This window comes from Botryllus schlosseri, chromosome 1 (genome assembly GCF_051294905.1).
Source record: "Botryllus schlosseri isolate E-star chromosome 1, Bs_hap1, whole genome shotgun sequence".
Classification (NCBI taxonomy): domain Eukaryota; kingdom Metazoa; phylum Chordata; class Ascidiacea; order Stolidobranchia; family Styelidae; genus Botryllus; species Botryllus schlosseri.
This window is the reverse complement of record NC_137236.1, coordinates 6,778,215-6,804,754: the sequence shown is the minus strand read 5'-3', so window position 1 is coordinate 6,804,754 and position 26,540 is coordinate 6,778,215. Positions and strand designations below refer to the sequence as shown.

General features: G+C 37.9%; 1 protein-coding gene and 1 long non-coding RNA gene across 9 annotated transcripts in view; one reads left to right on the top strand and one right to left on the bottom strand.

Annotated features, from left to right (window-relative positions):
* LOC145432990 (uncharacterized) overlaps nt 1-26,540 on the top strand; it is a 299,451-nt gene that overhangs the window by 108,034 nt on the left and 164,877 nt on the right. The window lies entirely within an intron of this gene.
* LOC145433515 (uncharacterized) overlaps nt 1-26,540 on the bottom strand; it is a 112,488-nt gene that overhangs the window by 33,171 nt on the left and 52,777 nt on the right. The window lies entirely within an intron of this gene.

Below are 26,540 nucleotides of genomic sequence, written 5' to 3'. Positions count from 1 at the left end.
ATTGTAGAACTAATTAAGCACTTTGCCGTGATATATTAGTTGTAACATTAACAAGTCCGCTCGACTCCCAAATATAACACTGAAAGTATCGTATTTTCGTGTCAATTGGTATATTCGTATGCCTCAAATGCGACGTTACGGACCTACTTTGCGCTCTTATTTTGATTAAACTAAGACCCGCTATACTCTGAAATTGTTTTTATATTGTAGAACTATTTAAGCACTTTGCCGTGGTATATTGGTTGTAACATTAGCAAGTCCGCTCGACTCTCAAATACAATGTTGAAAGTATGATATATTATAGTCGACGCTTCTGGTTGCATTCGATAATTTCGCTATAGCGAAGAATATGTTACGAATCATGTCGACTATTATTCCTCGATTTATTTTAGATAGCAATGAGCTAATGACGATGTTGCATTAAATTAAGTCTCGAAATCCTGATTTTTTTCCAAATTAGACCCGAATAAAGAAAAAATTCAACCGTAGTCGATATTTTCTGATTGCACGATACGCTCGGGGTTAATCCCAGAAATAGTGATTTACATGATCATTCTTGGTGTTTCACGTTAGAGCGAATATTCCACTAGAATTCCGCCAGGACCACTTCAGTGTAATCAGCGTGATCTTTCATGTTGCTGTTCTTTTAAAGCCAATCTTTGTGATATTGGGATGGAGCATGAAACAGATGCGGCCGCCCCTGGAATATACCATAGTATAAAATTATTTTATGATGTTCCAAAATACAATTTAGCATACGGATGATCAACTCGATCATTCGCAAGGTGGTGGTAATCGACCGAAATAAGTCTTTGGTTTCGTGTCAATACAACGAATAAAAAGTAAAGCAAGAATGAAGTTTTCACAACTGCGTTATGGCAGAGATGCCTCTGATTTAGCACCGTTCAGTGATCACCTTGTGTGTAGTTGAATGTCCTTCCATTCATACTCATGACGTGGATATACGTATTATGATTCTTTCAACAGGCATTACTCTAGTAAACTGATCCTCTTTAATTCAATAAGAGTGCTTGACTATAATATAATAACCATAGGATAATTATAGTTGATCGACAATCATGGTGCAGATTGTGTGTCGAAATGTAGAAAAACATTCAGTGAAGATGATGGAAGAATTACATCGAATGAAGCAAGAAAACGATCATTGTGATTTCATAATTCAAGTAGGAGATGATGTCTATTACACTCACAGAAATGTATTGTCGGCTGGTTGTGCTTATTTCAAAGCTATGTTGAAACACGACACAAAAGAGAGTCGTGAAGGAAAAGTTGTTTTTAAAGAGGTCGATTCTCAGTGTGTAAAAAACTGCATCGATTTCATATATTCGGGCAGATTTGAGATTCCTGATGAAAAGATGAATGATCTTGTTCATGTCGCAATCATGATGCAGTTGGATGACGTGAAACAGGCCGTATCCGACATTTTGCAGGAATCAGTTAATGTAGAGAATTACTTCTCTACCAGAAATGTCGCCGATATGTATGGACTGGATGCTGTCTCTGCGCGATGTAGAGCATTTTTTCATGAAAATATTATAGAAATATCAAACCAACCTGGATTTGGAACAATAGAAAAAACTAACCTCCTCAAATTTGTGATGCTGGAAGAATCAAAGTTATGTGAAGAAGAAAAATTAACTTTATTGTTCAATTGGGCCGAGAAAAATTGCAAAAATCAGGAACATCTGCGCGAGTGTTTTGAAGCAATCAAGTTTGATGAAGTCTCTCCGGCATTTTTAGAACGTATTTTGAAATCAAACCAAATTATCAAAAACGACTTCGGATTGTACAAGTTGATCAATGGACATCTTTTAGAAGCTCCTAGAGCATCGCACAAAATGAAAGAAGAAATTGGTGATGATGAATTGATCATTCTTTTTGATGATGACGCAGATTGTATCCGATCCTTCAATCCTGTATCTGAGAAAGTAGAGAAGTTGCATGATGAGATGTTTGAGGATTTGAAACATTTCTCGGCGATTTCTCTGGACTCTTATATCTATATTTTATGTGGGAATAAATCAGTTCATCGACAAAATTTTCAGAGCAAAAATTCAAAATGGGAAAAGATGAACGATATGATTTGTGACCATGGACCGAATCCTAGCTCAGTTTCTTTGTCAGGATCAATATTCGTTGTTGGAAGAAGTTATCCTAAAGCAACAAGTGACGTGGAAATATTTACTTCACCTGCTAATCAGTGGTTTCAACTGAAAGACAAACCTTCAGCGATTCGTTTAACAAGTCTCGTATCATTGAATGATTCCATCTATTGTATCGGAGGTATGGCACCAGGTGCTGTCATAGTTTCATCATTCTGCAGATTCACTCCAGCATCATCAGAGTGGGTTGATCTCGAACCAATGAGATATCCTGTATGGGGGAGTGGTGTCGTTGCAGTTGATCAGAAGATATTTGTGATCGGTGGGGGGAGTGCTGGAAGATACCAAGTCGAAAACGTGGCATGTTACGATGCTACTTCTGCTCAATGGACTTCGTTATCTTCTATGAATGCTCGTCACATTCTAGTTTCTGCTTATCACATCGACAAGTGGATTTTTGCAGTAACAGATGGAGAAACCTGTGATGCAATTGAAAAGTATGATACATCGCAAGACAAATGGATAAAAGTGACACCTAAAGTGGATCAATGCTTTGAGATTTACAGATCCGTATTTGTGAAGAGATAGATTGCACTCACCTGAGCAGACTTGTGCAAATGACTGGATTTTTCAGATCCGAAGCAACTGAAGTACTTATCATTTGAATTACCGAGTTGGAAATAGAAACTGTGTTTCAAATCGGGCAGAACTTCGTACGTTCAATTTTACAAATGTGTCATGTGTAAACTACTTTCCGGTAGATTCGTATCATTTGATGAATGTAATAGCAATAGTGGCCAGCAAATTTGTGGAAATATTCTTCATGACTTGTATGAAAGTGCATAATCCTGCCAGCATTTCTTGTTGATACAGCCCATCATATATTTAATACCTTACTCAATATAGCTATATATGTTCGTTCATTTTGACGACTTGCACAATTGATCCCACAATGATTATACAGCCAATATCAGCAGTGGGGAACCTATTGTTTACAGTAAACTGTATAGCCTAAGTCTTACCCCTTCCCATAATTCAGTATGAAATAACCCACTGCATTCAATTATTCAATGCCTGGAAATTTCAAAAAAGTGTGGATGTCTTCCTTGTTGAGCCACTTTTTGAGTCAAGTTACAACTTTATATCCGAGTACGAAATAAAATCGGATCTAATTTTTGTTTATCTGGTCTGTATTGTGTGTCATTACTTTTTTGCTATCCATGATCAAGAAATCTGAATTCTTACGCATACTTAACAAACCATTTCGATTATGCTTATATGTGGCGACTATCGGCAACTCGTTATCTACCACATCTGCTGGTATGATAGCCTGGTTTGAGCAACCTGTGGTCTACATACAATACATTCATTGATATTACTTCTCATAACCACTCTTCATGTTGTTGCAATGGATTGCAATCAGAAGATTAGAATTTATAATATATTATTTATTAGTCTGGTCGTTCGATGGGAAATAGCTTTGGTGATAAAAGAGTTTGCATGACAATCTCAATCAGTTGGAATCTGACATGCATCAATGTCTGACAATTCAATTCAAGAGATGAAAGTGAGTAATTCTGAATTTATCAATGATTTTGGATTCGATTATTTGCCATCAATGCTAAGCTGCGGTGGGGTGTTTTGAAATGATACAATTATTCTCACTACACTCAACTCAACCACGAGTAAACGACCTTATTTTGGGGTTACCATACGTTCTCGTTTAGGAAGGATTTTTCCTCCTTTTTCAGGTTTTCAGAAATGTCCTTCGAGGACGGATATATGTCCTCCCTTTGGGCAATCGGTCCTCCTTTACAGCTTTTACAGCTAGGTTAATGGACAGATTCAACGGAAATCTGCATAAATGACGTGAAATTGGCAATTCGAACGTTCGAGGGGGCCATTCGGGATTTAAATTAAAGTGGTGGCCTTTTTTAGTGAATACCACAAATTTAAAATAAAAAGTGGGTAAACCGGGAGACGAGTAAAAATGATGAACTTTTTTTTTGTAGTGAACTCAACATAATTTCCAGTGAATATTGCAAAATCGGCTGCTTTCAGTTTTGTTCAACTAACTTGAAATGATTTGGTAGAAGTGTTCTCCGTTCCCGATTTCAAAATATGGTAACCCTACTACCTTATTTCCATCTGTAGCAACAAGTCAAACACTTTGGCTGAATAGTTTGGTTGACTATAAAGTTCGGATTTGAATCGTAACCCGAAGTATCCTTTCTTTATCATCACAGGAAAGGGTTTTCTATGGATCTGAGTCGAGCAAGTTGTAACTTGCAAGCAAGTACACCAATTGTCATTCAAGGTGAGTTTTATCCGCCTGCATATTTTCAAGCCACAATTAGGATGGACAACGATATTCTATTCACACTAACCTAGATATTTAGAAAATGATTATCGAAGTTAACTAGTGATATCAGTTCAATTTGCTCCTACGTTGAAGTTGGTACCGTATCCCAGTTTGTAGAAACTGATAAAACCGTGCGTATCTGCTAATTAGCTAATAGAACAATTGAAGTATGGCTGATAGCCACCCTCCCCCGTGCTGCATGTTCTTGAAATCCCGTTTAAAATCATGCATTCAAGCACGCCTCTGTATCAATTTTAAAAAAAACCTTAAAATCCCACGACTCCAATGCAAGTGTTGACTGACCCCTTACATATTTTTCGCAGGTGGAGAATCTGAACTGGCCCAATCCCGGGGAACGTTTCAAGGGGAGTAAGAAGGTAGCAGGTGAACCGAAGAATTCGTAAAATCCAATCCTCAGACCCCCTCCCATGGTCACGACGACGAAATCAGACAGCGATAAAATTTCAAATTTGTCGGGGAGACCTCATGAAAAGCGCTTATCTCACTTTGTCGGCACCTAGTGACTGGGCGAAGCACACTGCAGTCCCAAGTACCAATCCAAGTCGAACCCCCAAATCAAACAAGTTACTCAAAAAGGCGGAGACTGTCCAGACGTACTTGGACAACTAGAAAATTTTAGTTGTCCAATTTGACTAACTAAAGCAAAATGCCAGTAATTAAAATCTAATCTAAGTTGTGCATTGTATCTTTGCTCTCATTCTATTGTAATTTGGGAGATTTTTCTATGCTCTAATCTTCTTTCCGGTTTTCCTGTAAATGCTACAGAAGACCTATATAGCTCGAAACCAGCTAAGCTTGCGTTTCAGACATTTGCCTTTATCGTGCTTAAAACTATGATTTGATATGAACTGTACTTACCGGTAATTCAATGTCCAAGTTTTCGTAAACTCGCAATTCTAATATAATTTGGAAAAAAAGTGTAACTATATTTCTAATTTCATTTTAGTTTGGAAAATACTGTTTAGCTATAATTGTGATTTGACCCTAATTTAAAAAACCTGATACATCCGTAAAATTGGTCACCTCTCTTCCTAGGAAAATGCCAGTTATCTGACTCGCATCTAATTTTTGAAATGTTTCTGGCTCTAATTCTAATCTAATTTGGGAAATGTACCACTCTAATTCCCGGTTCTCCTGTAAATCCCAAAAAATAACTGTATAGTTCAAAATGGGACAAGCTTGCGATACGTACATTTTCCATTCTCGTGCTCATAAGAACAAACCAATTTGATATGAACTGCTTGGCCTAAACCTGCCGTATTGCTGCCGCTTAGATGTATATCGAGGCTGAGTGGTGGATCATGGCATATTTGCAAAATGGAAAATAGGCTACGGCCAATTATATAGATAATATTGTACATAATTTTTAAATTGGAATTATGCTATGATACTGGGATCGAGTAAATGCATCGTCTGGTTTAGTTAAATTGTTAAATCGATGTAAATATAACCAAATGCTCCTTCCCACTTGACCAAATTAAAGATATTTGTAGTGTAGCTGAGCTGCTTGGGCTGAACAAATGATCAAGAAAGACCGCAAGTCCTAGTCCTTGAATACTTGACTAAGTGCAAGTAGACTATACATTAGGGTTGTTCAGAATTGACCGACTTTCAAAAAGTCCAGGTTTTCAGTCCGATTCCCATGCCTTATACCTTAAAAACATATTCTGGCTACTTTTTTTTGTAACTCGTCCCCTGCATCCGTGTGCACATTGAGCTGGAAGAATAGCAGCTGAAAATAGGGGAATCCCCTAAAATCTGAGTGTCACGATTTTACCTAGCCTAGTTGAAGTGACATATAACAACGGATTTATGCAGCTGTTGTGGTTTGTAGTGCTACAAAACCCCACTATATAAGGCATTCCTAGTTCAGGATATCATTTCCATGTCCCACACTGCCTTAGAACTGCTCAAAACTACCTAAAACTGATAGTGATTTTGTTGGATCACATATCCTACACCCCTCAAACCTACCCGGCACTGTTCATCAATTTCCTGGATCCCCATGTGCAAGAATACAACTTTAAATGTAACATCCACTCACAGCCACATAATAAACATCACAGGAAACGAAAAAATAAGGCAAAGAAAGAGATCAACTTGGCAAAATATTACATAAATCAGGTGGATGAAATGGTTGCTTTCGAGAAATCTGCATATCTGTTCCGGTGATCTTCCACAGCTTGTAGGAGGCTCGCTATCTGTTTTTTGTCATCCGTTATGAACGCAGCATAGTCGGTATTCAATTTTACCATACGCTCTGCTGCATCATTAACTACTTCAACAGTATTCACAAATTCTTGAGTAGTCACGAAATCCGGATCAGTATGCCATTCCGAAACTGGAAGACTCAACCAATCATGTTCCACATGTATAGCATCAAATAGAAACCACGATTCTGGCCCAATCAAATCGACCATACTCATTGACTCAGAGACAGAGTCAGAGATCAGACTGAGAGGCATACCTCTGCGAAATTTTTCAGGGATTGGCATTTTCAGCAATTTAGCAGCCATCGCTTCCTTCAGTTTGTCAGGAATCTTTGGATTAGCCGAGAACATGGTAAATACCACCATTTACTCAGTTAGATACCAATGATGTTTTCGCAATTTCTTGTATGCCACATCAGCAACAGTGAGATCGCATAATGAAAAGTTTTTCATGTCATGAAGGAATTTGAGATCATTCCAAGGTGCGTCACATGCAATACCAGTTTTCAACCAAGCTGGAACATAAAACAAAGCAATGAATGTATTGATTCATTCCAACTTTTCAATGAACTCTTCAGAATAGTCCATTTTCTCACTCCACATGAACATTTTTTGACAGTACAGGATTTGACTCATCCATCTGGCGCATGAATAGCACCAGGCTTGCGAAAACGATGATCAACATATTTGTCATCCAAAATCGCCAAGGTGCCTGTTGCAGTTGCACATTCTCTGTAGTTATCTCTTATCAAGACTTCTTTCTGCTTTCCATCATTGGGTTTCATCAGTGGGATTATTTCTTGCTTTGCTTCATCAGCTTTCATCGCCAACCAGCTGCCTTCAATAAACTTCAGCGTTTTATAGCTTCTTGATTTATCAATATGGTTCCACTTCTTCTTGAAGGTATTAAAATCCGTGTTTTCAGGGCCTGTGGTTGTCGATCCAAACAAACACTTCCAAACCTCTCGAATGACCAGTTCATAAATATGATGGCGACAGGCATTGTAGAAAACTTTCCTGTTAATCAATTCTTCAAGTAACGGAACCGCACCTTTGTTTTTACCAGTGTTTGAGGATGTTGTGTCAAACACAAGAGCTCTAACAGATTTTGTTAAATTCCAAAGTTCCAGCAGTTCAAATGATGCATCAGCCTGTGCTTTTCCTGTAGCACTTTCCAGAGTTTGAATGCCAAGAAGTTTCCCTTTCTTAAATGCGCCGGAATACGCAGACGATGCGAGCGCTGCCAAGGTCTCAAATTGATATCCTAGACGACTCTTAGTGAGCTTTCCATCCCAGTGCAATGCAATGTGCTCTGGTGGATTGGTGGATATTTTTTCAAAGATAGATTCGGAAATTTTCAAACGATTTGCAATGCGTCGTCGATAGGTCCCAGATCTTGAAAGATGGAAGTCATTAGGGTTGCCATCGCAAGCTTTAATCAGTGCTGCAGTTATCATGGTAGCGGCATTATCACTGACTTTCAAGCGATCAAAAACCTGGCCTAGGTCTTCGTCGCTGAATAGGTTTACAGGAGCTTTTATAGTCACAAATTTAGCGGTATGACCAAATGTCGACTGTGCAAGTTCAAAATCAGTGCTGTGAGAAGTGTCAGCTACCTGTGAAGATATAGATGAGCTCTCTGTAAATTCACCTTCGCTACTTGATGCTGGTGCAGACTCTCTTGCAGTCATGGTCCGTCTCTTTTGTTGCATGATTTTCGCTTTCAACACTTTATCTTTGCCACCGATCATTGCTAATCTCGGACCCCTTTGATCTTGATAAAATGCTATGTCTTCACGTTTTTGATCGTCAGGAAGAAGTCTACTTGCTTCAATTGTCGCTATCGCGTCAAGGGCTCCTATATCCCATAGCTTACTCAGTTTGGCTTCAAAGTCGCTTTGTTTTTTTGATACATATTGCCGGCCTGCAGTTTTCTTTAGTGACAGCCATTGTTTCCACACTGTTTCCAATCTTTTAGTGGCATTGACTTTTGTGATAGTCTTTATGCCAGCAAGTAACCAAAAACCGATCACTTCATTTACTGCGATCTGGATGTGTGACTTGACTGGTTCATTTTTTTAAAATGAATGCTCTCTCAGGTGTAGCACATATTGCATACTTGCCACAGAGTGGGCATTCTGGGCAACTTCGATCCCGTAATGGCTTCCTCAGATGGCCCAACTAAGAAATGCTGTGTCTGCGATCGTGTTCTTCTAGTTTTCTTCGGTACTGCTGCACTAGATGACGATTTTCTTTTTTTTTCAGACATTTCGCACTACAGCTAATCCTAGAAAAACAGATATACATAAACTCAGTCAAGCAACAAAGAATAGTGGAAAACCTTTCAGTTCTATTAGAGTTTTAGGTCAAACACATACTGCATAACAGTGTTGGGATGACTCGAGTCATGACTTGACTCGAGTCAGACTCGACTCAACTTTTTCGTATGACTTGACTTGACTCGAGTCACTTTGCAAAAATGACTTGACTTGACTTGACTCGGCGCTTCAAAAATGTGGATGGACTCGTGACTCGGAGCAAAATTTACGAGTCAATTTCAAGTCATCAAGTAAACGGTTCCGGGTTGTCCGCAATACGCCGGTGTCACTTGTGCGAGCAACCAGTCATTTACTGATTGTGCATTTCACTGATCCTCCATTGTTACATCATAAATAAATTGACCGCAAACGAAACGATCACAGCTTACGTTGTCGTAGTAGCATAGATAAATATATAATAGCAACGCATCTTTGTTTCTTATGCGGCTCAGTGCTTACATTGCGCAGTGCTCACCTTTACCAACACTCTTGTATGATTTAAATCGATCGATTATATAGTTTATGAGTTTATATTCTCACGGATGTGGTGATTGTGTATTGTACTGCATCAATTTGTTCAACTTCTCGAGGCTACGTATTCTATCCTCAATATTGGCTGATAATAACAAACTGTAGCATGTTAGTATACACAGTTACTCGCGTATTTTATTAGCAGTTCTACGTGTTCGTGAACGATACAACGTCTTTTTCCATGTATGTTTACCTTTATATTCGTTATTTTATTCAAGATAAATAGTCAATTTATCTGTACTTTACCCAGTTAGCAAAATGCGATGACTTTGCATCATCATTCATACTTCGAAAATTCAATTTGACTTGAATCGTGACTTGACTCGTGACTTGACTTGACTTGACTCGACTTGACTCGAGTCACCCGCAAAAAATGAGTGACTTGACTTGACTCGAGTCACCTTTAAAAATCGAATGACTTGACTTGACTCGAGTCAAAATGTGCAATGACTCGAAATGACTCGTGACTCGAAGGTAGTGACTTGATCCCAACACTGCTGCATAACTTGCACAGGAGTAGCCAGATTAGATCCAGTTATAGATTATCGAAGATAGTTATTCCTAAATTGGAAAAACTCATACCAGTATATTGATATCTTGGGATATAACAAAAAATTTAGAGCAACCGACTGGCGGTTTTCCCCAGTCACTGGAATAGACATTTGCAAGCTTTGTTTCTATCCCAGTAGAAAGGAAAAGAGTATCAGGTCTATTACATTAAATAGTTGTATACTGCTATAATACTATGTTCACTAATCACGCGCTAAACTCGCTAATAGCATGAGTCAAAACGCCGCCTGATAAGTCCTGCACCTCTATCGTAAACACAGTCCATCAACAACAAAGCAGCAAGGCACCTGACTAATCAATGATCCCCGTTTCACAGCCGTGCTCAGCGCTAGAACCATACGCGTCACGTCAATGAGAACACACGCCATTCCTGTCGAGTCACTGACAACGGGGGAATCCCCTAATTCCGAAGAAATTTTTAGTTGCATGAGAAAACGGCAATGTGCACACGGATGCAGGGGATGAATTACAAAAAAAAGTTGCCAGAATTTGTTTTTAAGGTATAAGGCATGGGAAACGGACTGAAAACCTAGACTTTTTGAAAGTCGGTCAATTCTGAACAACCCTACTATACATATGCTATTTGACTACTTCATAAATTTCGTTTCTGACCAATGTTTATTACCGTAGTAATGTGAGAGTGTGTGTGCTTGTAACCGTTTATGATTCACAATGAGCAGACAATGTGCAGTCTGCAACGGTAGACAGTGCGAAATCTACCCTACTAATCATCTTTACTTCAACAACAGTGCTTGACTATATCATAACAATCATAGGATCATTCTATATAGCTTACTGTGCATGATTGACAATCATGGTGCAGATTGTGTGTCCAAATGTAGAAAAACATTCAATGAAGATGATGGAAGAATTGCATCGAATGAAGCAAGAAAACGATCATTGTGATTTCATAATTCAAGTGGGAGATGATGTCTATTACACTCATAGAAATGTATTGTCGGCTGGTTGTGCTTATTTCAAAGCGATGTTAAAGCACGACACAAAAGAGAGTCGAGAGGGAAAAGTTGTTTTGAAAGAGGTTGATTATATGTGTGAAAAGCTGCATCGATTTCATATATTCAGGCAAATTAGGAATTTCCGAAGAAAAGATGATTGAGCTTCTTCATGTCGCAATCATGATGTAGTTGGAAAATGTGAAACAGGCAATATCTGACGTTTTGGAGGAATCACTTGATGTTGAGAATTACTTTTCCACAAGAAATGTCGCCGATATGTATGGACTGGATGCCGTCTCTACGCGATGTAGAGCATTTTTTCATGAAAATATCATGGCAATATCAAACCAATGTGAATTTGGAAATACTGAAAAAACTAACATCCTCAGTTATGTGAAGTCTGAAAACTCAAAGTTATGTGAAGAAGACAAACAACGTTGTTGTTCAATTGGGTTGAAAAAAATGGGAAAAATCAGAAACATTTGCACAAGTGTCTCGAAGTGGTCAAGTTTGATAAAGTGGCTCTGGCATTTTTAGAGCGTCTTTTGAAATCAAACCAAACTATCAGAAACGACTTCAGATTGTACATCTTTTAGAAGCTCCAAAAACATCGCACAAAAAGTATGAAGAAATTGGTGATGATGAATTGATACTTCTTTTTGATGATGAGGCAGATTGTATCCGATCCTTCAATCCAGTAACTGAGAAAGTAGAGAAGTTAACGAATTTAAAACATTTCTCAGCGATTTCTCTAGACTCGTATATCTGCGTTTTATGTAGGAATAAATCAGTTCATCGACTCAATTTTCAGAGCAAAAATTCAAAATGGGAAAAGATGAAAAATATGATTTGTGACCATGTTGTGGAAATATTTACTTCCCTCCTGAATAAATGGATTGAACTAGAAGACAAACCTACAGCGATATGTGATGTGGGTCTCGTATCATTGAATAATTCAATCTATTGTATCGGAGGTGAAGGACCAGGTGGTGTCCTAGTTTCTTCATTCTGCAGATTCACTCCATCCTCATCAGAGTGGGTTGATCTCGACCCAATGAGATTTGTGTGAGTGGTGTTGTTGCAGTTGATCAAAAGATTTTCGTGATCGGTGGCTGGAGAGGAATAAAGTATGTCGACAACGTAGACTGTTACGATGTTACTTCAGCTCAGTGGCATTCACTATCTTCTATGAATGATTATCATTGTCGAATTTCTGTGTATCACATTGACAAGTGGATTTTTGCAGTAACAGATGGAGAAACTTCTGATGCAATTGAAAAGTACGATATATCACAAGACAAATGGACTATAGTGAAACCAAAAGTAGATCAATGTTTTCCAATTTACTAATCAGTATTTGTGAAGATATAGATCGCACTCAACTGAGCAAACTTGTGCAATTACTCGATTTTCAGTTCTTAAGCAAGTGCAGTAGGGTACTTCTAATGCAAATTGGTCTGAGTTGGAGACAGAATCTGTGTTTAAACATTTGGAGTTCGAAATGGACAGTTTTCTACCCTCTAAACCCATTTACTGGCCACACCATTATTATTAGTAGTGTTGACTCCAAGCTTGCAATAGCTGCAAGAACGTCACACAACAGAACACCAGTATCACTGTTCACGCTAAACTGCTTGCTTTGAAATTTGCAACTGGAACTACTATTTGATCATGAACTAACTAGATTAGTAGTTTGTACAAATCTGCAGCTGAGACATGAATAAAAATATCAACTCATAAAGCTATATGCATCATACGGCAATTGCCTTCAAGATCGTGCATTTTTTTGTTTCCAATCGGCAGAACTTTGTATCCGTATGTTCAATTTTTCATATAACCTACTTTTCGGTAGATTCGTATCATTTGATGAATATGATAGCAATAGTAGTCAGTAATTTTGTGGAAATATTCTTCAAGACTTGTACAAAAGTGCATAATCATGCCGGCAATTCTAGTTGATGCAGCCCATCATATGTTTACTACCTTGCCCAATATAGATATGGTTGTTCATTTTGACGACTTGCACAATTGATCCCACTAGGGTTATATGGCCCTTATCAGGAGTTAAGAACTCATTGTTTACAGTAAGTCGTATAAGTTTTACCCTTCCAATATTCAGTATGAAATAACCCACTGCATTCAATGATTCAATGCTGTTGAGCCACTTTTTGAGCCAAGTTACAACTTTATATCCAAGTACGAAATTAAATCGGATGTAATTTTCGTTTATCTTGTTGTCTTTATTGTGTGTCATTATTTTTTTGCGATCCATGATCAAGAAATCCGAATTTTTTCGCATGTTACTTAACAAACCACCTATCGGCAACTCGTTATCTACCACATTTTCTTGTACGATAGCCTGGTTTAAGCAGGCTGTGGTGTATATACAATACATTCATTGATGTTACTTTTCATAACCACTCTTTTCAATTTTTTACAGTGGATTGCAACCAGAAGATCATAATTTATAACGTATCATTTCATAGTCTGGTTGGCCGATTGGAAGTGGCTTTGGTGATAAAGAAATTTGCATGACAATCTCAATCAGTTGGAATCTGACATGCATCAATGTCTGACAATTCTATTCGGGAGATGAAAGTGAGTCATTCTGAATTCATCAATGATGTTGGATTCGATTATTTGCCATCAATGCTAAGGCGCGGTGGGGTGTTTTTGAAATGATACAATTATTCTCAATAAACTCAACTCAACCACGATTAACGACCTTATTTTGAGGTTACCATACGTTCTCGTTTAGGAAGGATTTTTCCTCCTTTTTCAGGTTTTTAGAAATGTCCTTCGAGGACGGATAAATGCCCTCCCTTTGGGCAATCGGTCATCCTTTACAGCTTTTACAGCTAGGTTAATGGACAGATTCAACGGAAATCTGCATAAATGACGTGAAATTGGCGTTCGAGGGGGTCATTCGGGATTTAAATGATAGTGGTTACCTCTTTTAGTGAATACCACAAAATTCAAATAAAAAGTGGGTAAACCGGGAGTCGAGTAAAAAAGATGAACTTTTTTTTTGTAGTGAACTCAACATAATTTCCAGTGAATATTGCAAAGTCGGCTGCTTTCAGTTTTCTTCAACTAACTTGAAATGATTTGGTAGAAGTGTCCTCCTTTCCGATTTCAAAATATGGTAACCCTACCTTATTTCCATCTGTAGCAACAAGTCTGAACACATTGGTGACTGTCAAGTTCAAATTTTAATCGGTTCCAACCTGACGCATCCTTTCTTTATCATCACAGGCAAGCAATTTACAAATTGTCATGCAAGGTGAGTTTTATCTGGCTGCGTATTTTCAAGTCACAATTAGGACAGACATCAACATTCTATTCGCACCTATGGAAGAATTTAGGAGTTGATTAGTGAAGTTAACATAATGATATCAGTTTTCAATTTGCCCCAACGCTGAAACTATTATCCCGGTTTGTAGGAACTGATTTAACGTGAATGGCTGCTAATAGAACAATTGAAGTATGGATAATAGCTTCCCTTCCCTGTGCTTCATGTTCTTGAAATCCCATCTAAAACCATCCCTCCAAGCACGCCTCTGTATTCGTTAGTGATCATCAAGATTTACCTCTTTTATGGGATGGTTAATTGCATCATTGATGTGACATTGGGAACAGGGCAGAGTCTAATAACCAAACAAATCTTCCTAAATGCTGGCACCGGTAATCTAATTCTAATCTAATTTGTAAAATGTTTCTATGCTCTAATTTCATTTCTAATCTACTTTCCGGTTTTCCTGTAAATGCTACAGGAGAACTGTATAGACCGAAACGAACCAAGTTTGCTCTGCAGACATTTGCTATTCCCATGCAGCATGCTATACTCCAGTCATGCTCATTAGAATGAACCATGATTTGGTATTAATGGAAGTTGATTCAATATCCAAGTTTGCGCGAATTCAGTAATTCTAATCTAATTGGGACAAAGCTGTAGCTACAATAATAATGTTAATCAAATTTGGAAATAACTGTGTAGCTATAATTCTACTCTAATTTGGAAAAACTTTGTAGCTGTAACTGTAATCTAATTTGGAAATGCTGAAAATTTTCCAGTTGTCCAAGTCTAGTTCAAGTCTATTTTTCTTGCTGTGTAATTGTGAGATTTTCTTTCAGGCTTGTCACCTGCCAAAAGACAAGATATTTATGTCAAGACTTCCTGTAATGGATATGACTTCAGGTGGGTTGAAATATTGTGGCATATCCAGAATTGGCAACAGTGTAAAAAATATACATAGCAAACATTCATGTTGTAAATTTCAGAATGAAATCCCATGGATATTCATAGCACTAAGCTATCTCTGGTGACCAGACTTCGACAAATAGAAAATTTTCAGCTTTTCTGAATTAGATTAGAATTAGAATATAGCTCCACAGTTTTTTTCAAACTAGATTATAATTAGAATTAGAGCTACTCAGTTTTTCCAAATTAGATTAGAATTAGAATTAGAGCTACACAGCTTTTTTCAAATTAGATTAGAATTAGAATTAGAGCTACACGGCTTTTTTCAAATTAGATTAGAATTAGAGATACACAGCTTTTTTCAAATTAGATTAGAATTAGAGCTACACAGCTTTTTTCAAATTAGATTAGAATTAGAATTAGAGCTACACAGCTTTTTTCAAATTAGATTAGAATTAGAATTAGAGCTACACCAGCTTTTTTCAAATTAGGTTAGAATTAGAATTAGAGCTACACAGCTTTTTTCAAATTAGATTAGAATTAGAGCTACACAGCTTTTTTCGGATTAGATTAGAATTAGAATTAGAGCTACTAAGCTTTTTTCAAATTAGATTATAATTAGAATTAGAGCTACACAGCTTTTTTCAAATTAGATTAGAATTAGAGCTACACAGCTTTTTTCAAATTAGATTAGAATTAGAATGAGAGCTACTAAGCTTTTTTCAAATTAGATTATAATTAGAATTAGAGCTACTAAGCTTTTTTCAAATTAGATTATAATTAGAATTTGAGCTACTAAGCTTTTTTCAAATTAGATTAGAATTAGAATTAGAGCTACTAAGCTTTTTTCAAATTAGATTAGAATTAGAATTAGAGCTACTAAGCTTTTTTCAAATTAGATTAGAATTAGAGCTACTAAGCTTTTTTCAAATTAGATTATAATTAGAGCTACTTAGTTTGCAAAAACTTGGAAATTGAATGAAAATGTATATGGGAAAGGAATACAGCCAAATTCAGTTCACATCAAATCACAGTGAGTGGTGAAAAAGGCCGTGAGGCGATAAGCGCCACATATTTTTGTTTAATAAACAACAACAACAGTGCATTCCCATAACCATGAGAATGGTTAACTTCTGTACACCAAGCTTGGCTCGATTTTTACTATACTTTAATAAAATATTACTTCTTTTATTTACTTCTTTTATGGTAACCGTGGGCATAGCCCATGTTAGTCAGAATGACGATGTACTAACATAAAGTTTTAATAACTAGAATGTTGTTCCCAGACTACAAGCTACACTAGCAGGCTATTATTCGTCATAATATCATCTTAGACTGCACGGTGTAAGTAAGGCGATGGCGGCTTGGCACTGGATTTCCCTGCGCAAGAGGGATATTCTTGTTAACTCACTGCAATAGTGCAATATGCCTCGGACAAAGAGGCATTTTCAGGAAAACATTAATTGGATTAAAACTAGAATTAGAGCAGACGGACATTTCACAAATTAGATTAGAATTAGAATTAGAGCATGGAAACATTTCACAAATTAGATTAGAATTAGATTACTGGCATTTCGCTCTAATTTAGTGGGAATTAGACAACTGGAATTATCTAGTTGGAATTATCTAGTTGTCCAATTCTGCTGGTGACATGAGCACACCAATATTTACACTCTCTACCTATGTCTACACCCAATATTTTCTCATTCCTAGCTGACAAAGAAATTCCTAGCTGACAAAGAAATCACGCAATAAATATTGCACACTGAGACCAGTAAATTTGGATGGACGTAAAGTTTCTTGGCTGCCTCGGAAAAGTTTCTAAGAATAAGAACAACAATCTGTGATTGCATGAGCCCGTATGCGTTATCAGAAGTGGTCGAAAAAGCTACTCTAAGTAAAAGTAGCAATGCAAAGCTTTTCCAATAGGGTTACCATTACCATGTTTTGGAAATCTCAAATGGTGTCACTTTATCAAAATTTTCAGACTTACAATGCAGGAGTAACATCCGGAAAAATGGTAATTTATGTCTTGATTTGATGGTTGCTTGACTAAAAAAAAGGTCATCACTTTGGTTCGACACCCGTTTTACACACTTTTCATTTAAAATTAGTGGTGTTGACTTGTAAAAAAGGTCTTCACTTTCGATCAAACCATGAATTTTCTATTTAGCGTACTTTTATGCTCGTGTTAACTTGAATCTATCCATTATCTTGGCTGTAATAGCTGTAAAAGACGACGAATTACCAAAAAAAGGACATTTAGGCGTCCTCGGAGGACATTTTCAAAAACCTGAAAAAAGGAGGACGTATGGTAGCCCTATTTTCCAACCCAGAAGTAGACTACTTCAAGAAGAAAAACAATTTGCTGTCTTTGAAAACTACTGAATTACGTGAGCTGTTTTGATAATCAGTCATAAATACACTCTTGAAACCTGGAATCTGTCTGGACGGTGCGAAGATCTGTGTTTGCGTTGGTCGACCCTAGCTTCCAATGTAACAAATTATATTTATCAATCAGTTCACGGTTTCCTAATAATGTCTCGTAGACCCTGGCTGAAAAGCAATATGTTCAATCAGGATCCGGTTATGTTGAAAGCTGATTGGTTGGTTGCATTAGCATTTCCAATGGATTTCTGCATGGTTAGATGCTACATCCCTCTTCCGATTAGGATAACTACGGATTCGATATATTATGTGAACTGAGGTGGACAAGTTTTGAGCATTCTTTAAAATGATGTACCATTCCAAAAAGATTGAAGAAGATTTTAGTTGATTATTATGCCATAGTTGGTATTATTTTCACAGCAATGTAGAGTGTTCAAGAATCTCAGATGATATTGTAACGCTGCTTTAATAGCGAACTAATTGCTGGAAGATGTTTTCTTGAAATCCCGAGATTTAAAAAATACCTCAATATCCTGTGATTCCAATGCTAGTATCGACTGACTCGTTAATATTTTTTTTCAGATCGAGGGGGCCGTGAAGCAGCGCATACCCGGCAAGGTTTCATGCGGAGTAAGAATATGGTGGCTTGAAGCAGCCAAACGAAGAATTACAGCCCCATCACTGCCCCAACTCCAGCCCCATCACTGGATCGCAGGTTCTCACAGAAGCATACACCGACAAAATTTCACATTTGTCGTGAATTCGTTACGAAAAGCGCCTCCTTCAATTTGGCGGCATCTAGTGACCAGGCGAAGCGCTTTGCAGGCACCAAGTAACAATCCAAGTCGGACCAGGGTTGTAATGACTCGACTCGAGTCACGATTTTCTGATGACTCGACTTGACTCGAGCCATTTATTCAAAATACGGAAATGACTCGACTCAGACGGCCAAGACCTACATTTCATTGTAATTCCGAAGCCAACACACTATTGGGATTTGTATGCTGGTACTGGTACTTGAAAATGCGACCCTAAACTGCTAAAAGTGAGGAAAATTGGTATATTATAAATGCGAACCATTCGATATCACCAAACAGAGTTATAAAAAGTGGGTTTACCAAGACTTCAACTGGAAACTGAGCAGTCAACACAATGACTTGGACTCGGACTCAAGTCATAATTCCATGACTCGGACTCGGCACTTTGCTCGCGGACTTGGACTCGGACTTGACTCGGTGGTGAATTGAAATGACTCGACTTGACTCGAGTCAAAACTATAAATGTGAGATTGACTTGTGACTCGAAGCCTTGTGACTTGGTTACAACCCTGAGTCGGACTCCAAATCAAACAGTTCACCTAAAAAATCGGAGACTGTCCAGAGTCCAGACCTACTTGGACAACTACATAATTTTAGTTGTACAATATGACTAATAAGGTTGAAATGCAAGTAGTCGAATTCGTGAAATGTGTCCTTGCTTTAATACTAATTTAATTTGAATTATGTTTTTATGCTTTAATTTTATTCTAATCTAACTTCCGGTTTTCCTGTAAATGCTCCAGAAGAACTGTGTAGCTCGAAACGAGCTAAGGTTTGCCTTTATCGCGCTCACAACTATGATTTGCTCTGAACTTGATTCAATGTCCAAGTTATCGTGGACTCGGCAATTCGAATATAATTTGAAAAAAAAAGTAACTATATTTGTAATTTTAAAGTAGTTTGGAAAATACTGTTTAGCTATAATTCTTATTTTACCCTTCATTTGAAAAAAAACAGTGTAGCTATTATTCAGACTTTACCCTAATTTGAAAAATCTGAAAAGTTCTAGTTGTTTAAGTCGAGGGCCGGATACCCCTTGACGAATCGTAAAATTTCACTGTGCCGCTCGTTAATGACATTGACGCCCCTTTCTGAATTTACAACCTGCTATTCAGTTGAAACAATAACTTAGGTCAATGACAAGGGAATTGTGATGTGACACCCATTACATAGGTCACCTCTCTAAACCTGCCATATTACCGCCGCTTAGATAGAGATTGAGGCTGAGTTGTGGATCATGGCATATTTGCGAAAAGAAAATTGGGCCGCATCCATGAAAAGGTCAAGAACCACTGCATCTCGCAGATGTGTTAATCCTGACTATTCCCAAAGCCACAATACGGCTTCTTTTACTTCGGGGAAAATATGCAATTTAGGTTGCAAATTCTAATACTTACTATGTATAGATGATATTGTACAGAAGTTTTGATTCTTTCGCTTTGGTTACTACAGATAGTTTGACATCTTCACTTAGCATCAGTGTTTTGAATAATTTTGGGTTGTTGTTTGTGGAACCTGCGGCTTTAGCATAGCAGGTTTTTATAAATGTATCAACACTAAATTTAAGACATGACTGTGTTCAGATTAAGCTTGAAATTCAATGTCTCTCCTCTCGCCTTTGTCCTATCTGTTTGCTTACAACTGCGACTTCTGTGTAGTTGATTTCACATCAATTCATAATTGTGACATTGATAAGTATTATGATCCTTTGTTCAGGCATTACTTAGCTACCTAATCATCTTTACTTTAATAACAGCGCTACTACATCATAATAATCGTAGAATCATTATATATTGTAGTTGATTGACAATCATGGTGCAGATTGTGTGTAAAAATGTAGAGAAACATTCAGTGAAGATGATGGAAGAATTACATCGAATGAAGCAAGAAAATGATCATTGTGATTTCATAATTCAAGTTGGAGATGACGTTCATTACACTCACAGAAATGTATTGTCGGCTGGTTGTGATTATTTCAAAGCGATGTTAAAGCACGATACCAAAGAGAGTCGTGAAGGAAAAGTTGTTTTGAAAGAGGTCGATTCTGAGTGTGTGAAAAACTGCATCGATTTCATATATTCTGGCAAATTTGAGATTCCTGATGAAAAGATGAATGATCTTCTGCATGTCGCAGTCATGATGCAGTTGGAAGACGTGAAGCAGGCAGTGTCTGACGTTTTGGAGGAATCAGTTGATGTAGAGAATTACTTTTCCATAAGAAATGTCGCTGATATGTATGGACTGGACGCCGTCTCTGCACGATGTAGAGCATTTTTCCATGAAAATATCATGGAAATTTCAAACCAACCTGAATTTGGAAATATTAAAAAAACTAACATCCTCAAATCTGTGATATTGGAAAAATCAAAGTTATGCGAAGAAGAAAAACTAACGTTATTGTTCAATTGGGTTGAGAAAAATATGAAAAATCAGGAACATTTGCACGAAAGTATTCAAGCAATCAAGTTTGATAAAGTCCCTCCGGCATTTTTAGAACGTCTTTTGAAATCAAACCAAATCATCAGTAACGACTTCGGATTGTACAAGTTGATCAATGGACATCTTTTGGAAGCTTCAAAAGCATCGCACAAAAGGAATGAAGAAATTGGCGATGACGAATTGATAATTCTTTTCGGGACGGCGGCATATTGTATCAGATCCTTCAATCCAGTAACTGAGAAAGTAGACAAGTTTCATGATGAGGAGTTTAGTAAATCCCCATATTTCTCGGTGATTTCTCTAGACTCATATATCTACGTTTTATGTCATAATCAATCAGTTCATCGACTCAATTTTCAGAGCAAAAATTCAAAATGGGAACAGATAAAAAGTATGATTTTTAACCATGGACACCGTCCTCTCTCAGTTTCTTTGTCGGGATCGATTTTTGTTGTTGGAGGAAGTTATAACAAAGCAACACGTCATGTTGAAATATTTTCTTCTCTTGTGAATCGATGGATTCGACTAGAAGACAAGCCTACAGCGATTCGTTCAGCAAGTCTTGTATCATTGAATGATTCCATCTATTGTATCGGTGGTATAGGACAAGATGGTGTTCCAGTTTCATCATTCTGCAGATTCACTCCATCCTCATCAGAGTGGGTTGATCTAGATCCGATGAGAAATCATGTTTGTGTCACTGGTGTTGTAGCAGTTGATCAAAAGATATTTGTGATCGGTGGCAGGAGTGGAATGCTGCAAAGAAAAGCAGTTAACAACGTAGAATGCTACGATGTTACTTCAGCTCAGTGGACTTCATTATCTTCTACGAATGCTTGTCGTGGTGGTGTTTCTGCGTATCACATTGGCAAGTGGATTTTTGCAGTATCAGATGGAGGAACCGGTGGTACAATTGAAAAGTATGATATATCACAAGACAAATGGACTAGAGTGAAACCTAATGTACATCAATGTGGTCTAATTTACGCATCCACATTTTTGAAGAGGTAGATTGCACTCACCTGAGCGGACTTATAGGATTTTTTGAATTCAGCTCAAACTAGAACTACAGTTAACATGCTTTAAAAATCAGCGGCTAGCGAACCACAACACAACGAAGTCGATTCAATTCTGAAGCAACTGCATCATAGCGATAATACGAATTACTGAATTAGAAATGAGCCAAAAATTATAGGAGATAGAATCTGCGTTTCAAAACAACTGGGTTTGGAGCTCAAAATAGGACAGTTCCGACCCTTGACTGCGTAGTTAGTAGTGTTGACTCCGAGCTGGCAAGGACTGCCAGAACATTACACAACACTATTCACATTAAACGAGGATACTAGAACTACTCACTCTTCAAAATCTGTAACTAGAAGTACTCTTGACCATCACGTAAGTCAAGTTCTCTTAAAGTATAGGTCGTGACCCAAAAATTTGATTCGAGTCGGGACCGCCTCAGGGCAATTTTGCTAAATTTTTTGCCACAAAATAATTCTTTGCGCATCGTGCAATGTCTCGCACCTGGTATGTTTGTAGACAAAGTCACTATGTTGGTTACTATAGCCGGTAAGTGAAACACACAGAAAGGTGGTTACCGCTATTGCTTGATCAGGAAAATGTGCCGACCTTTGTATTACAACAATTGGTTTGGTGTCATAACAAGATATGCCTGGCATTGCTTTCCCTGGAAAGGTCTAGCTTGCGCCATAAATGCTCTTACCAGGCAGAACGAGGGAAAAACGCGACTGTAACTGCCACACCCGATATTTTTTATTTGAATACACATAATTTACAAACACGAATGAAGTTTTTTTGTAATTATATTTCTAGTATCGCTTGATGCAGCCGGACACCGTTAGGGTGCGTTTAGTCTTGGGGTATGCAATGGAATTTCGACACAACCCTTTCGGCTCGTATAGGGTCACATGAAGACATGAATTTGGGGCCTACAGGTTGCCCAAAATGCAATAAAACGTTGACTGCTTGGTAGGGCTTGGCAAAATCTAGTACCCGGGTGATTCTGAATCACGTACTACGCTTCGAGTCGAGTATTCGAGTATCACTCATTATGACGTCACACCAAAATGTATAATGTCAAAGTTGAAATATTTACCTTTTATGCCACCACAGAGAATATAATGCCTGTTATCTATCAAAATGAAGATACTTTGGTATTTCTCCAACCATACCGATTTCATTGCACTTCTTGACAATGTTGTGTGATGATCCTGACTTTGGAAATGTGCTATTTCCAGTAACTCTCGTAGCTTTGTACTATGTCACATATGCTGCGACACGGCCAATCAAGGTTTCAAGCCTTCCTCAGTGGAAAATAGTATCAAAACTAAAATTCTCATTGGTAAATTAACTTTCAGTTGCGAAGAGCTTATAATTTCAGTACTCGAAAAATTTGTGTTTTACTACTCGACTCGAATCATTAAAATTGAAAATCAATTCAGATTCGAGTATTCGGATCATTGTGACCAGCCCTAAGATTCGGCGAAAACTTCCAATATTCATATGTACGGTCTTCAAAACGGTCGGCACCGAATTAATCTCGTCCTCGCAATCATAGCCCCGCGAAACAAAATTGAACCACGTAGGAAAATGATGCAACCCGATATGAAATCGCATGTGGCACACTGGTTTCATAGAACTATATAGCGTGCAACTGGGTGTCTGTGCCTTCTCTATTTCCTAGATGCCCAGGATACGTAGCTTACTGACATTGAAAATGCATGCATGTTGATGGGTGAGGCTTGGGTCGCGAGATGAAATAAAACTCGAGGGTCGAGGTCTAAAGAGTTTGAGAACCACTGAACCGACAAGATTAGTGGATTGTACAAGTCTGCAGCTGAGACATGAATAAAGTCGCTCACTATTGCAATTTTCAATTCATCAAACTATATCCATAATAATTGCTTTGAAGATTGTGCATTTTTTGTTTCAAATCAGCAGAACTTTGTATGTTCAATTTTTCATATTCTGTCATGTGGAAACTACTTTTCGGTATATTCGCATCATTTGACGAATGTAATAGTAATAGTAACCAGTAATTTTGTGGAAATATTCTTCATTAATTGTACAACATTGCATAATCCTGCCGGCAAATCTAGTCGGTGCAGCACATCATATATTTAATTCCTTATTCAATATAGATATCGTCGATGATGTGCTTCCAATGATTAAGTACGAAATAAAATCGGACGAAATTTTACTTTTTCTTGTCATTTTCATTGTTCATTGTTTTTAACGAATTTGAGAGCCCTAGGCCTAATAAAATGTCATTATCTTTTTGCTATCCATGATCAAGATTCCGAAATTTTACACATACCCAAAACAAACCATTTCGATCATGCGTATATGATGCGACTATCAGCAACTTGTTATATACCACATCTGCTGGTACGATAGCCAGGCTTGAACAACCTGCGGTGTATATAGATTCATTGATTTTACTTTTCATAACCACTCCCATTTTGTTACAGTGGATTGCAATCAGAATATCATCATATATAGCATAACATTTAATGGTCTGGTCGTCGGATGGGAAATGGCTTTTATGGTAAAAGAAGTTTGCATGACAATCTAAACTGCTACTAATCAGTTGAAATCTGACATGCATCAATGTGTGATAATTCTACCCGGGAGAAGAAAGTGAGTAATTCTGAATTTATTTTTCTGCAAAATCAATGATTTCGGATTTGATTATTTGCAATCAATACCAGGGCTTTGGAGCAGCCGTAAATTTAAACTGCTCCAGCTCCGGCTCCGGAGCTCTCTTCTATCATACATTAGCTCCGGCTCCAGCTCCGGAGCCGCATTATAAACACTGCTCCGGCTCCAGCTCCGGCTCCGGCTGAATATCCGAAGCTCCGAAGCTCCGAATATCCTGTCTATATCAGGGGTGGCCCGCAAATGTGGCCCACGAGAGGGTTTTGCGTGGCCCGCGAGATAATGTCCTATTATATTCTCGAAAATGAATTGCTCAGATTGTGAACTTGCAATGCCAACCAAAAATGACAATTCTGGCTGCGACACTTGGGATGTTGATGACTGAAATATCAGTTCCGACGCATTGGCAGATCCAGGGTCCAGTCACATTTTCAGTAAATCGTCGTACATTACAATAAACTAAAATAGTAGCGAAATTTTTCTTCACGCTTCGCGTGTTTAATTGTCACACGACTTCTTGCTTGGTAGCCTACCCCCTACTGAAAATGAAAAAAAACGCCTAATTTACCCGATTGAGTCTAACAGTATTCGAAATTACGGAAGAAAGTCTTGTCGCGTTTGCCGTCGCATCAAAATCGTCGACGGTGAAATGTAGTCACAAAATGATTGTCGCATATTATCAGAGACCTTCGATATCGATGTGTCAAGACGACGAGTAGTCGTGTCCTTGCAAACTGAGCCTAAAGGGTGGTATACAATAGACCCGCAATACTCACCTAGTTTATTTATAAACTTAGAAAATTTTACCCGCTCGGCATGGCTAGTGAACCGCGCACTCGTTCGTCAATTGCATGTGCCCCTTTAGCTGAAAAGGTTGGCCATTCCTGGTCTATATAGATTACTAATCTACTAATAGGTTGATTATCTATAGTAATCTAGAGTCCATCAGCCGTCATTAACATCCGATGTAGCAACAAAGACATATAGGTGCCGCCGTGCAGGCTTGTGACTTCATACTGCATACTTGTCAATTATCGACAACATCATAGTTGCACTAGAACGCAATTTACTCCATGCCATTGCTGTGCACAGCATTAAAATTCAGTTCAATTATGATAAATCAGCAGATGTGGTTGTTGCATATATTATAGCATCTTATGAATTAGGTCGGAGCCGGAGCTACTCCTCAAATAACGGGCTCCAGCTCCGGCTGAATTTTATGTAGAGCTCCGGCTCCGGCTCCAGCTCCGGTGAAAATGCACGGCTCCGGGGCTCCGGCTCCGGGCTCCGGCTCCGGCTCCAAAGCCCTGATCAATACTATGGTGGGGTGTTTTGAAATGATGAAATTATTCACAATGAACTTTACTCAAACACTAGTGACGATCTTATTTATATCTATAACAACAAGTCTCAACACATTTGGTGACTGTAAAGTTCAAATTTGAATCGTTTCTAACGCAATGTATCGTTTCTTAATCATCACATGCTGGGATTTTCTTTCAATCAGAATCAAGCAAGTTGCAACTTTCCAGCAATTTACCAATTTTCATTCAAGGTGAGTTTTATCTGGCTGCGAATTTTCAAGCCACAATTAGGACGGACATCAACATACCATTTCCACCTACCAAAGTATGTATGCTATTTGAATACTTCATAAATTTCGTTTCTGACCAATGCTTATTAGTAGTGAGAGTGTGTGTGCTTGTAACTGTTTATGGTTCACAATCAGCAGAATTTCTTCCGTTCAGTTTTTCAAATTTTGTCAATTGGAAATTACTTTTCGGTCGATTCTTATCATTAGATCAATGTAATAGCAATAACCAATCATTTTGTGTAAATATACTTCATTATTTGTACCACAGTGCATAATTTGCAAGCAATTTTAGTTGTTGCGGCCTATTATCTGTTTAGTTCATAATTCATTC